The following is an 11,161-nucleotide window of genomic DNA, read 5'->3' as shown; positions in this document are numbered from 1 at the left end:
AGCCATCTCATCCTCGGTCGTCCCCTTCTCCTCCTGCCCCCAATCCCTCCCAGCATCAGAGTCTTTTCCAATCAGTCACCTCTTTGCATGAGGCGGCCAAAGTACTGGAGTTTCAGCTTTAGCATCAGTCCTTCCAAAGAAATCCCAGAGCTGATCTCTTTCAGAATGGACTGGTTGGATCTCCTTGCAGTCCAAGGGAATCTCCAACACCACAGTCTTCTCCAACACCACAGTTCAAACGCACCAATTCTTTGGCACTCAGCCTTCTTCACAGTGCAACTCTCACATCCATACATGACCACTGGAAAAACCATAGCCTTGACTAGACGGACCTTAGTCGGCAAAGTAATGTCTCTGCTTTTGAATATGCTATCTAGGTTGGTCATAACTTTCCTTCCAAGGAGTAAGCGTCTTTTAATTTCATGGCTTCAATCACCATCTGCAGTGATTTTGGAGCCCCAAAATATGAAGTCTGACACTGTTTCCACTGTTTCCCCATCTATTTCCCATGAAGTGATGCATAACTTTTAAATTTTCTCAATTTATAATCTAAAGAAATGCAAATAAAAATCACAAGATACCACTTCACACCCATTAGGAGGCCTATCATCAAAAGAAAAAAAACAGAAAATAACAAGTGCTGGTGAGGATGTTGAAAAATCAGAACCCTTGCTAGTGAGAATATAAATAGCTTAACTGCTATGGAAAACAAGAAAGGGTTCCTTAAAAAGTAAACATAGAATTACCATATGATCTAGCAGTTCCACTTCTGAGTATACACCTGAGCAAACTGAAAACAGGGATCTGAACAGACAGTTGTATGCTCGTGTTCAAAGCAGCATTATTCACAATGGCAAAATGGTAGAAGCAATCTAAATATTGACTAAGAGATGATTGGATAAACAAAATGTCATACATACATATGATGGGAATATTATTCAGCTTTAAAAAGGAAAGATAATCTGACACATGCTCAACATGGATGAACCTTGAAGATATTATGCTAAGTAATACGCCAATCACAAAAGAACAAATACTGCATAATTCCACATATATGAGATACATAGAGTAATCAGACTCATAGCAATGGAAGTGGCATGATGATTACCCGATGCTGGGGTAAGAGGGAAACGAAGAATTAGTGTCCGATAGGTATAAAACTTCCATCTGAGAAGATGCAAAATGTTCAGAAGATGGATGATGGTGACAGGTGCACAAGAATGTGATTATATTTCATTCTACCGAACAGTACAGTTTAAATGGTTAAATTTTATATTAAGTATATTTTACTACAATAAAAAAGACCACATGTGTTCATTTGTGCATGCAGATAATGTTAGTAGATGATAGAGTCTCTGTTTTATACTAATTGAAACTGTGAACACTGTTCTGAATCTTCTTTTCTTCTGGTAACAATATATCTGAGAGAGAATTCCGTATCAGCACATTCTTTTAAATGGCTGGTTGACATTCTATGGTACAGGATACTAAACTTTATCTAAGCTACCTGTTGGCAATGGTCATTTAATTATCTACAGTCTTTTGTTACAATACACAGTGTGGCAACAACAACAACAACAAATTCTCTACAATAAAAGGTACACCGGCTGACCCTGAGCACCCAGCCCACCAGGTCTAGGGCACCTGGGCCTAGGTGTCCGGCCACAGCCAGGAGCGTCCACCCATCCAGTGGGCATTAAACTAAGAAGATGTCCATATACAAAGACCTGGGAGTGGAGAAGAGTGACTCAAAAAACAGAAGGTTGGTACCCAAACTTCAAACTTTTGCAGTCTCAGCTCCAAATGAAGAAGGCAGCTCTCACTCAGGCGAAGAGCCAGGGGACAATACAAAGTACTGTCCTTGCCCCAGTCATCCATTGACTTCAGGTGAAGTGGCTCTTCAGATGAGCAGCAGATCCAGGACACCCCACCACACACAGCCGCGGGCCTCAAGGATCCTGTTCCCAGTGGGATTTCTGCAGGAGAAGTTTTGATCCCTACAGCTGAGGAATATGATCCAGCATTTCCTAACAATTATGAGAAAGTAGTGAGGGGCCAAAGAGAGGAGCAACAGAGGCAGCGGGAGGTGGAAAGACAGAAGAAAGAGAAAACAGGCATAAAGCCAGACATGAAGCTAGTGGGTTTTTCAGGTTAGGAGATCCAGATTGATGAACATGAATATTATGAGTGAGAGAGAAGTATGAGCGGAGCTGCCATTGCACCACCTGCTTCTCTTGTAGAGAAAGACCAAGAGTTATCCCGAGGCTTTCCTTATGAAGAGGATTCAAGACTCGGCTCCCAGTCTTCCAAAGCTGCTATCTCTCCCCCTGTGTATGAGCAACAAGACAGACCCAGATCCCCAACTGGCCCCAGCAACTCTTTCCTCTCCAACATGGGGTGGGGCACAAACAATAAGATAGAAAATCATGCAGAAGTATGGCTTCTTGGGAAGAGTGAGCAGGGCCTAAGCACAATGCTGTCGGTGGAGAAGACCAGAAAGCGGGAAGGCAAAATCATCATGGGTGACACCACTCAGAAAGATGCAGCCAGGAAGTCAGACTCAAATCAATTAACTGAAATACTCGTGTCCTACTAAAGTGGTCCTACTGAGGAACATGGAGGAAGGCATGGCAACCCACTCCAGTTTTCTTGCCTGGAGAATCCCCATGAACAGAGGAGCCTGGCATGCAGTTCATGGGGTCACAAAGAGTTGGAGGCGACTGAGCAACTAAGCACAGCACAACACTAAGGAACATGGTTGGTGCAGGAGAGGTAGATGAAGATTTGGAAGCTGAAACCAAGGAAAGGTATGAAAAATATGGCACAGTTGTAAAATATTTGAAAATCCTGGTGCCCCTGATGATGAAGCAGTAAGAACAGTTTTAGAAATTGATAGGGCTGAATCAATGATTAAAGCTGCTGTTGATCCAAAGGGGAGGTATTTTGGTGGATGGGTGGCCAAAGAATATTTCTACAATTTGGATAAATTCAGGGTCTTGGATTTGGCAGAACAAGTTTGATTTAAAAACTAGAGTTTGAGTCATCTCCAGTGATCCTTCAACAAGCGGCAGACTGAGCAGAGAAGAACAAGGCAATAGGCAACCTTCAAGGCTGAGGGTGCAGAGATTCTGGAAAGAATTCTAAGATATTCATCAACTGATCCCTTTTTTATTTTGTGGTTTTTTGATATAGTATAAAAATCCTTTAAAAAACAAAGTATACAATAGTTCTTATTAGTCAGGATAGACTTCATAACATGACACTGAAAAAAACAAACCCCAAATCTTTTACTGACCTCCCAGGTTCTCTTAATACAAGAGTTTCTTTCCTCCACAGGTGACATGTCCAGCAGAAATCAGCAATGGCTTCTTTTCACACAGCTCCACCATCTTATTCTTCATCATCTAGAAGACATAGCCTCCCTCCTTATTCACTGGGATTCCCACAGTCTCAACCCAGAAGGAGATACATCACATTAGCCAGGACTAGTATTTTCTTGCTCTCAACTGAAAGGAGGCTGAAAAAATGTAGGAGAGTAAAATAAACTATTTCAGCATCTCTTCCATACTTCAGTTTCACAAGTAGAATTAATTTCCTCATTAAGATAAGTCCAAAATTTACAAATTCTTTCAAGAAGGTTTTTTTTAACTCTCAAGTGATTATATTTCATTCAACAAACATTTATATCACTCTTGATGAAAGTGAAAGGGGAGAGTGAAAAAGTTGGCTTAAAGCTCAACATTCAGAAAATGAAGATCATGGCATCTGGTCCCATTACTTCATGGGAAATAGGTGGGGAAACAGTGGAAACAGTGGAAACAGTGTCAGAATTTATTTTGGGGGGCTCCAAAATCACTGCAGATAGTGACTGCAGCCATGAAATTAAAAGAGCTTACTCCTTGGAAGGAAAGTTATGACCAACCTAGATAGCATATTCAAAAGCAGAGACATTACTTTGCCGACTAAGGTCCATCTAGTCAAGGCTATGGTTTTTCCAGTGGTCATGTATGGATGTGAGAGTTGGACTGTGAAGAAAGCTGAGGACTGAAGAATTTATGCTTTTGAACTGTAGTGTTGGAGAAGACTCTTGAGAGTCCCTTGGACTGCAAGGAGATCCAACCAGTCCATTCTGAAGGAGATCAGCCCTGGGTGTTCATTGGAAGGACTGATGCTAAAGCTGAAACTCCAATACTTTGGCCACCTCATGTGAAGGGTTGACTCACTGGAAAAGACCCTGATGCTGGGAGGGATTGGGGGCAGGAGGAGAAGGGGACAACAGAGGATGAGGTGGCTGGATGGCATTGCCGACTCGATGGACATGAGTTTGAGTGAACTCCGGGAGTTGGTGGTGGACAGGGAGGCCTGGCGTGCTGCAGTTTATGGGGTCGCAAAGAGTCGGACACAACTGAGCGACTGAACTGAACTGAACCATATGCTGAGTGCAGGAACATGGTAGGCACTCAATAAATATTTGCTGAATAAACAAATGTATCATCCCTAATTATACTAGTAATTGCTACCTACCATTTCTCTCAGAGCAGTCCAACTACTAGAAATGAATATGAAAAGAATAAGAAATGACTCTGTCTTCTCACCTAGCCACTTGACCAGAGCCCGAATTAACTAAACTTCCTATCTGAGAGCAACCCTTGACCATCAGGAGGAGAACCAGAAGTCTGACTAAGCTCTAAGCTACAATTAAGCCATGATTATTGCCCAATTCAAAATTCTCATTGCTTCAAGGTCAATCCATGAGCCATAGCTGGCACTTAAAACACTTCAGCTTACAGCTCATATTTGCATTCTGCACAAACATTATGCACAGGTAAAAGAAGAGAATACGATTCAGCTTAATCCAATAGCTAATTAGCAACACCTGCACCAAGACACTATTAGCATCTTACTATTAGGTTACTGTTTGCCTTAAAGGATAAATGATTATGCCTGTCAAATTATGACAGGACTTGCTTCATTTTTTAGTTCATGTTTAAATTTAAATGCCGTATTTTTTAAGGTCCCACAAAATGTTTAGATATGACATTGCTATTTTTGAACGGCTGTTACAGATCTCAGTTCAATGACAGAATTACAATTCAATGGCTAGGAAACTTAAAAGTTGTATTTACATGAATAAGCATATCCTTTTAATTATTAGTATCAGAATATCCCTTCTAATCAGTCTCCCTGTTGTCCCTAAAGCTCTAGTGCCTAGATATAAACTCTAAAGGTAGTAACATGCTAATGCTCAAAATTTTATGCATATGCCTATAAAGATTACCCAGCATATGTAAGTACTCAATGTGTATTGGTTAAATTAATTCATCTTCTGCATCTCTGTTGATGACTCTCAAATTTCCACTTCTAACCATTCTCTAAGCTCCCAGCTTCTGTTCACTTATAAAATATCTTTCAGTATGTCACCATTCTACAAACAATATATGCTCTACTGTGATACAGTTGTAATTATTTTCTAAGTTTACAGTCATTCAGATCAAGATCAAGAGTTCACAGTATCCCTGGTCCAGATGTGAGGAAAATCTTTCTTCTGCTAGAGAGAGAAGTGGCTAAGATAGTGAAGCAGGAAAACCCTGAGCTCACCTCCTTCCAAAGGCATGCCAAAGCTACAGCTATTTACAGAGAGATTATCCATGAAAGTCACATGAAGACTAGCAGAAAACATCTTCTGAACCAGCTAAGAACCAGAACCAGCTGAAAAAAAGACAGGTAGGAGAGGCATAGATACAGGACAGTTAAGATTCGCAGTCCAGTTAGGCAACTCACAGATGAGACGATAATTATAATTACAAAAATTCTCCCCAAGGAGCACGAGGTCTGAGCCCCACATTGAGCTCCCAAGACCAGGAGTCGTGCACCAGAAAAACAGGCCCCCAGAACATTTGTCTTTGAAAACCAGTGAGGCTTACTTTTAGGAGAGCCAGAGAAGTGTGGGAAATAGAGAGTCCACTCTTAAAGGATGTACACAAGATCTCACACACCCTGAGACCCAGGGCAAAAGCAGTCAGTTGAAAAGGCCTTGTGTCAGACCCACTTGTTAAATATTGGAGGGCCTCCTAGAGAGGCAAAAGTCAACTGAAACTCACCCTGGGGCCACAGTCTCTGGCAACAACCATTTTTGGAAGCTCATTTCACCATGAAAACACTGATGCTGTTAAGCATCATTTTGAAATCCTCCCTCTAGCTTATTAGTGTTAGGACCTGGCCCTGCCCAACACTTGGTCATCACCAAGGTCTCCACCCACCAGCAGGCCAACTGCTATAGGATTCTCTGAGCACCTAGCCAACCTGGGTCTCAGCCCCATCCACCAGAGAGCCCAGGACCTACCCCCATCCAGCAACGAGTCTACTAGCCCCAGGACCCAAGGGCCACCATGGCTAGCTGTCAGATTGGCCCCTCCACCAGGAGGCTGACAGCAGGCCCTGGACAACCACACCTCATAGACAGCCAAGTCAAGACCCATTACCCACCAGCATCCTGGACCCTGGCCACACCCAACAGTAGGCAAACACAAGATCAGAACAATTTTGCCCCCTCAGCCAGCATGGCAGAAGCTGGTGCCATGTACCAGCATGCTGCGATCAGCTCTGGCTCACCCCAGATTACATAGCCAGCCATGTCAACAGTTGACCTCATCTACCAGCAGGCTGATACTAGTGCTAGAACCCCAATCCCAGCAACCAGATACCGGGGGACCCAGCTCTGCCCAGCAGTAGGCCAACATGAGCCTGAGGATTTCCAGAGTTTCATAGCCGGTCACTTTATGTCCTGGTACCACTCACCTAATAGCCAATACTAACACAAGGACTTCTCTGGACATGCCGTCTGCTACACCAGGACCCAGTCTCACCTATCACTAGACTCCACACAAGGCAGAGCCTGGCAACCAACCAGACCAAGGGCCAGTCACATCTCCAAGTATTTCCACACTAGTCAGCCCCACCACAACATAAAAACCCACGCAGCCCACAAAGAGGGCACTCCTGAAGCACATAGCTCTGGTGACCAGAGGAGAGTACATTGCTGGGATCCATAAGCTGTTTCCTACACAAGGGCCTATTTTCAAATATCAAGAAACATAAACCAACCTACCAAATACATAGAAATAAAAATATTGCACTGGGCAAAATGAGGCAACAGAGAAATATGAAGATAAAACCCTAGAAGAAGAATTAAATGAAGTAGAGATAAGCAACCAATCTGATAAAGATGCTCACAGAACTCAGAGGGGAAAATGGAAAAGCAGAGGGAGTAGTCACGAAGTTTTAACAAAGAGTTAAAAAAATATAAAGAACAACCAGACCTGGATGAAGAATACAACTGAAATTAAAAAATACACTGGAAGGAATCAACGGTAGATTAGATGATACAGAGAAATGAATTGGCAAATCGTAAGACACTAGTGGAAATCACTGAAACTGGACAATGATTTTTGAAAATGAGGACAGTTTAAGAGACCTCTGGGACAGCATCAAAACATTCACATTATAAGGTTCCCAGAAGAAGAAAGAGAGAGAATGGGGCCAAGACATATTTGAAGACATAATAGTGGATAACTTCCCTGGCCTGGGAGAGGAAATGGACATCCAGTTCCACGAAGTACAGAGAGTGTCAAACAGAATCAACCTGAAGAGGACCAAATCAAGACACATTGTAATTAAAATGGCAGAAGTTAAAAATAAAGAGAGAATATTAAAAGCTGCAAGGGCAAAGCAGCAAGTTATGTGCAAGGGAACTTCCTTGAGACTATATGCAGACTTATCAACAGAAACTGCCGGCCAGAGGGAATGGCAAGACACTCCACGTTTTTAAAGTGTTAGCACTTTTATAAAGTGATAGAAGGAAAAGAAATGACAACCAAGAATACTCTACCCAGCAAGGCTTTCATTCAGATTTGATAGGGAGATCAAGTTTTTTTAGACAAGCAAAAGTTAGAAAGAGTTTAGCATCACTAAACCAGCTAAACAAGAAATGAGGTAAAGATACTTCTCTAAGTGGGAAAAAAAAAAAGTCAAAACTAGAAATGTGAAAAGCACAAAAGGCAATATTTCATTGGTAAAAGCAAATATACAGTAAAGGCAGCAAGTCAACGATTTATAAAGCTAATAGGAAGATTAAAACAAAAAAGTAATGAAATCATTTATATCCATAATGAGGAAGCCAGTCAGTTCAGCCACTCAGTCACGTCCAACTCTTTGTGACCCCATCACTGCAGCATGCCAGGTTTCCCTGTCCATCACCAACTCTCAGAGCTTACTCAAACTCATGTCCATTGAGTCAGTGATGCCATCCAACAAACTCATCCTCTGTCATCCCCTTCTCCTCCCACCTTCAATCTTTCCCAGCATCAGGGTCTTTCCCAGTGAGTCAGTTCTTTGCATCAGGTGGCCAAAGTATTGGAGTTCCAGCCTCAACATCAGTCCTTCCAGTGAATATTCAGGACTGATTTCCTCTAGGATGGACTGGTTGGATCTCCTTGCAGTCCAAGGGACTATCCAGTCTTCTCCAATATCAGTTCAAAAGCATCAGTTCTTCAGCACTCAGCTTTCTTTAGAGTCCAGCTCTCACATCCATACATGACTACTGGGAAAACCATAGCTTTGAATAGACCAACACTTGTTGGAAAAGTAATGTTTCTACTTTTTAATAGGCTGTCTAGGTTGGTCATAGCTTTTCTTCCAAAAAACAAGCATATTTTAATTTTATGGCTGCAGTCACCATCTGCAGTGATTTTGGAGCCCCAAACAATAAAATCTCTCACTGTTTCCATTGTTTCCCCCTCTATTTGCCATGAAGTGATGGAATCAAATGTCATGATCTTAGTTTTCTGAATGTTGAGTTTTAAGCCAACTTTTTCACTCTCCTCTTTCACTTTCATCAACAAGCTCTTTAGTTCTTCTTCACTTTCTGCCATAAGGGTCGTGTCATCTGCATATCTGAGGTTATTGATATTTCTCCCAGCAATCTTGATTCCAGCTTGTGCTTCATTCAGTCCAGCATTCCTCATGATGTACTCTGCATAAAAGTTAAATAAGCAGGGTGACAATATACAGCCTTGACGTACTCCTTTTGCTATTGGAACCAGTCTGTTGTTCCATGTCCAGTTCTAACTGTTGCTTCTTGACCTGCATACTGATTTCTTTGGAGGCAGGGCAGGTGGTCTGGTATTCCCATCTCTTTCAGAATTTTCCAGTTTGTTGTGATCCACACAGTCAAAGTCTTTGGCATAGCCAATAAAGCAAAAATAGATATTTTTCTGGAACTCTCTTGCTTTTTCCATGATCCAGTGGATGTTGGCAATTTGATCTCTGGTTCCTCTGCCTTTTCTAAACCCAGCTTGAATGTCAGGAAGTTCACGGTTCACATATTGTTGAAGCCTGGCTTGGAGAATTTTACACATTACTTTGCTGGCATGTGAGATGAGTGCAATTGTACGGTAGTCTGAGCATTCTTTGGCATTGCTTTTTTTTGGAATGAAAACTTACCTTTTCCAGTCCTGTGGCCACTGCTGAGTTTTCCAAATTTGCTGGCATATTGAGTGCAGCACTTTCACAGCATCATCTTTCAGGATTTTAAATAGCTCAACTGGAATTCCATCACCTCCACTAGCCTTGTTTGTAGTGATGCTTCCTACAGCCAACTTGACTTCGCACACCAGGATGTCTGGCTCTAGGTGTATGATCACACCATCGTGATTATCTGGGTCATGAAGATTTTTTTTGTATAGGTTATTCTGTGTATTCTTCCCACCTCTTAATATTTCTGCTTCTGTTATGTCCATAGCATTTCTGTCCTTTACTGTGCCTCAGTTGGTAAAGAATAATAAGGAAAGCTATGCACAAAACAAAAGGATGTTAAAATATGATGTCACAAACAATAAACATGGAGAGGAGGAGTAACATTGCAGAATTTTAAAATGCATTTGAACTTAACAGATCAGCAACTTAAAATAATCATGGACTATAGCCCACCAGGATCCTCTGTCCATGGGATTCTCCAGACAAGTTTACTGGAAAGGATAGCCATTCTCTTCTCCAGCAGATCTTCCCAATTCAGGGATTAAATATGGGTCTCCCACATGGCAGACAGATTCTTTACCATCTGAGCCACCAGGGAAGCCCATATAAACCTATAGATTACTACATATAAACCTCATTGTAGAGTCCAACAAAAGACATAGAGCAGCTGAATGGATAAAAAATAAGACCCATATATATGCTGTCTTGTTGTTTAGTCGCCCAATCATGTCCGACTTTTTGCAGTCCCATGGACTGCAGCACGTCAGGCCTCCCTGTCCCTCACCATCTCCAGGAGTTTGCCCAAGTTCATATCCATTGCATTGGTGGTGCCATCCAGCCATCTCATCCTCTAATGCCCTCTTCTCTCACTGCCCTCAATGTTTCCCAGCACCAGGAACTTTTCCAATGAAGAAAAGATAACTCTTTTCAGTAAATAGTACTGATAAAACTGGAAAATACATTCAAAAGGATCTAACTGGATCCCTTTCTCACACTACGTACAAAAATAAACTCAAGACGGATTAAAGACTTACATGTAAGAATGAAACCGTAAATCTCCTAGAAGAGTATCCTCTTCTAGGCAATATACTCTTTGATGTTTTAGCAGAAATTTTTTGGTTCTTTCCTCAGGCAAGGGAAAGAAAAGCAAAGATAAATGGAACTCCATCAAATTAATAAGCATACACAGAGAAGGAAATGATAAAAAAAATAAAAGAAAAGAAAACCAAAAACCTGCATACTGAATAAGAGAAGATACTTGCAAATGATATATGCAACAAGGGGTTAATATCCAAACTATATAAAGAAATCATATTCTTCAGCATCAAAATATTAATAGCAAACAACTCAACTGAAATTGGGCAGAGGGCCTGAATAGACATTTTACAAGGGAGACATAGAGATGAATCACAAACACATGAAAAGATCTCACACCTCTCAGACAGCTATTATCAAAGACAACAAGTGTTGGTAAGGATGTGGAAAAAAAGCAACTTTGTCCATTGTTGGTGGGAATGTAAATTGGTACAGTTGTATAGAAAACAGTATAGGGATTACTTAAAAAATTAAAATTAGAACTACCATATGAGGGGAAATTAGATGAAGGTAGTCAAAATGCACAAACTTT

The 11,161-nt window shown here is 41.4% G+C and overlaps 1 pseudogene; it reads left to right on the top strand.

The window, feature by feature from the left end:
• Positions 1 to 1,709: 1,709 nt before the first annotated feature.
• LOC128048868 (splicing factor 45-like) lies at positions 1,710 to 3,020 on the top strand (annotated as a pseudogene).
• The last annotated feature ends 8,141 nt before the right edge of the window (positions 3,021 to 11,161 follow it).

This window comes from Budorcas taxicolor, chromosome 5 (assembly GCF_023091745.1).
Source record: "Budorcas taxicolor isolate Tak-1 chromosome 5, Takin1.1, whole genome shotgun sequence".
Taxonomy (NCBI): Eukaryota; Metazoa; Chordata; class Mammalia; order Artiodactyla; family Bovidae; genus Budorcas; species Budorcas taxicolor.
This window is presented reverse-complemented; position numbering and strand designations above follow the sequence as displayed.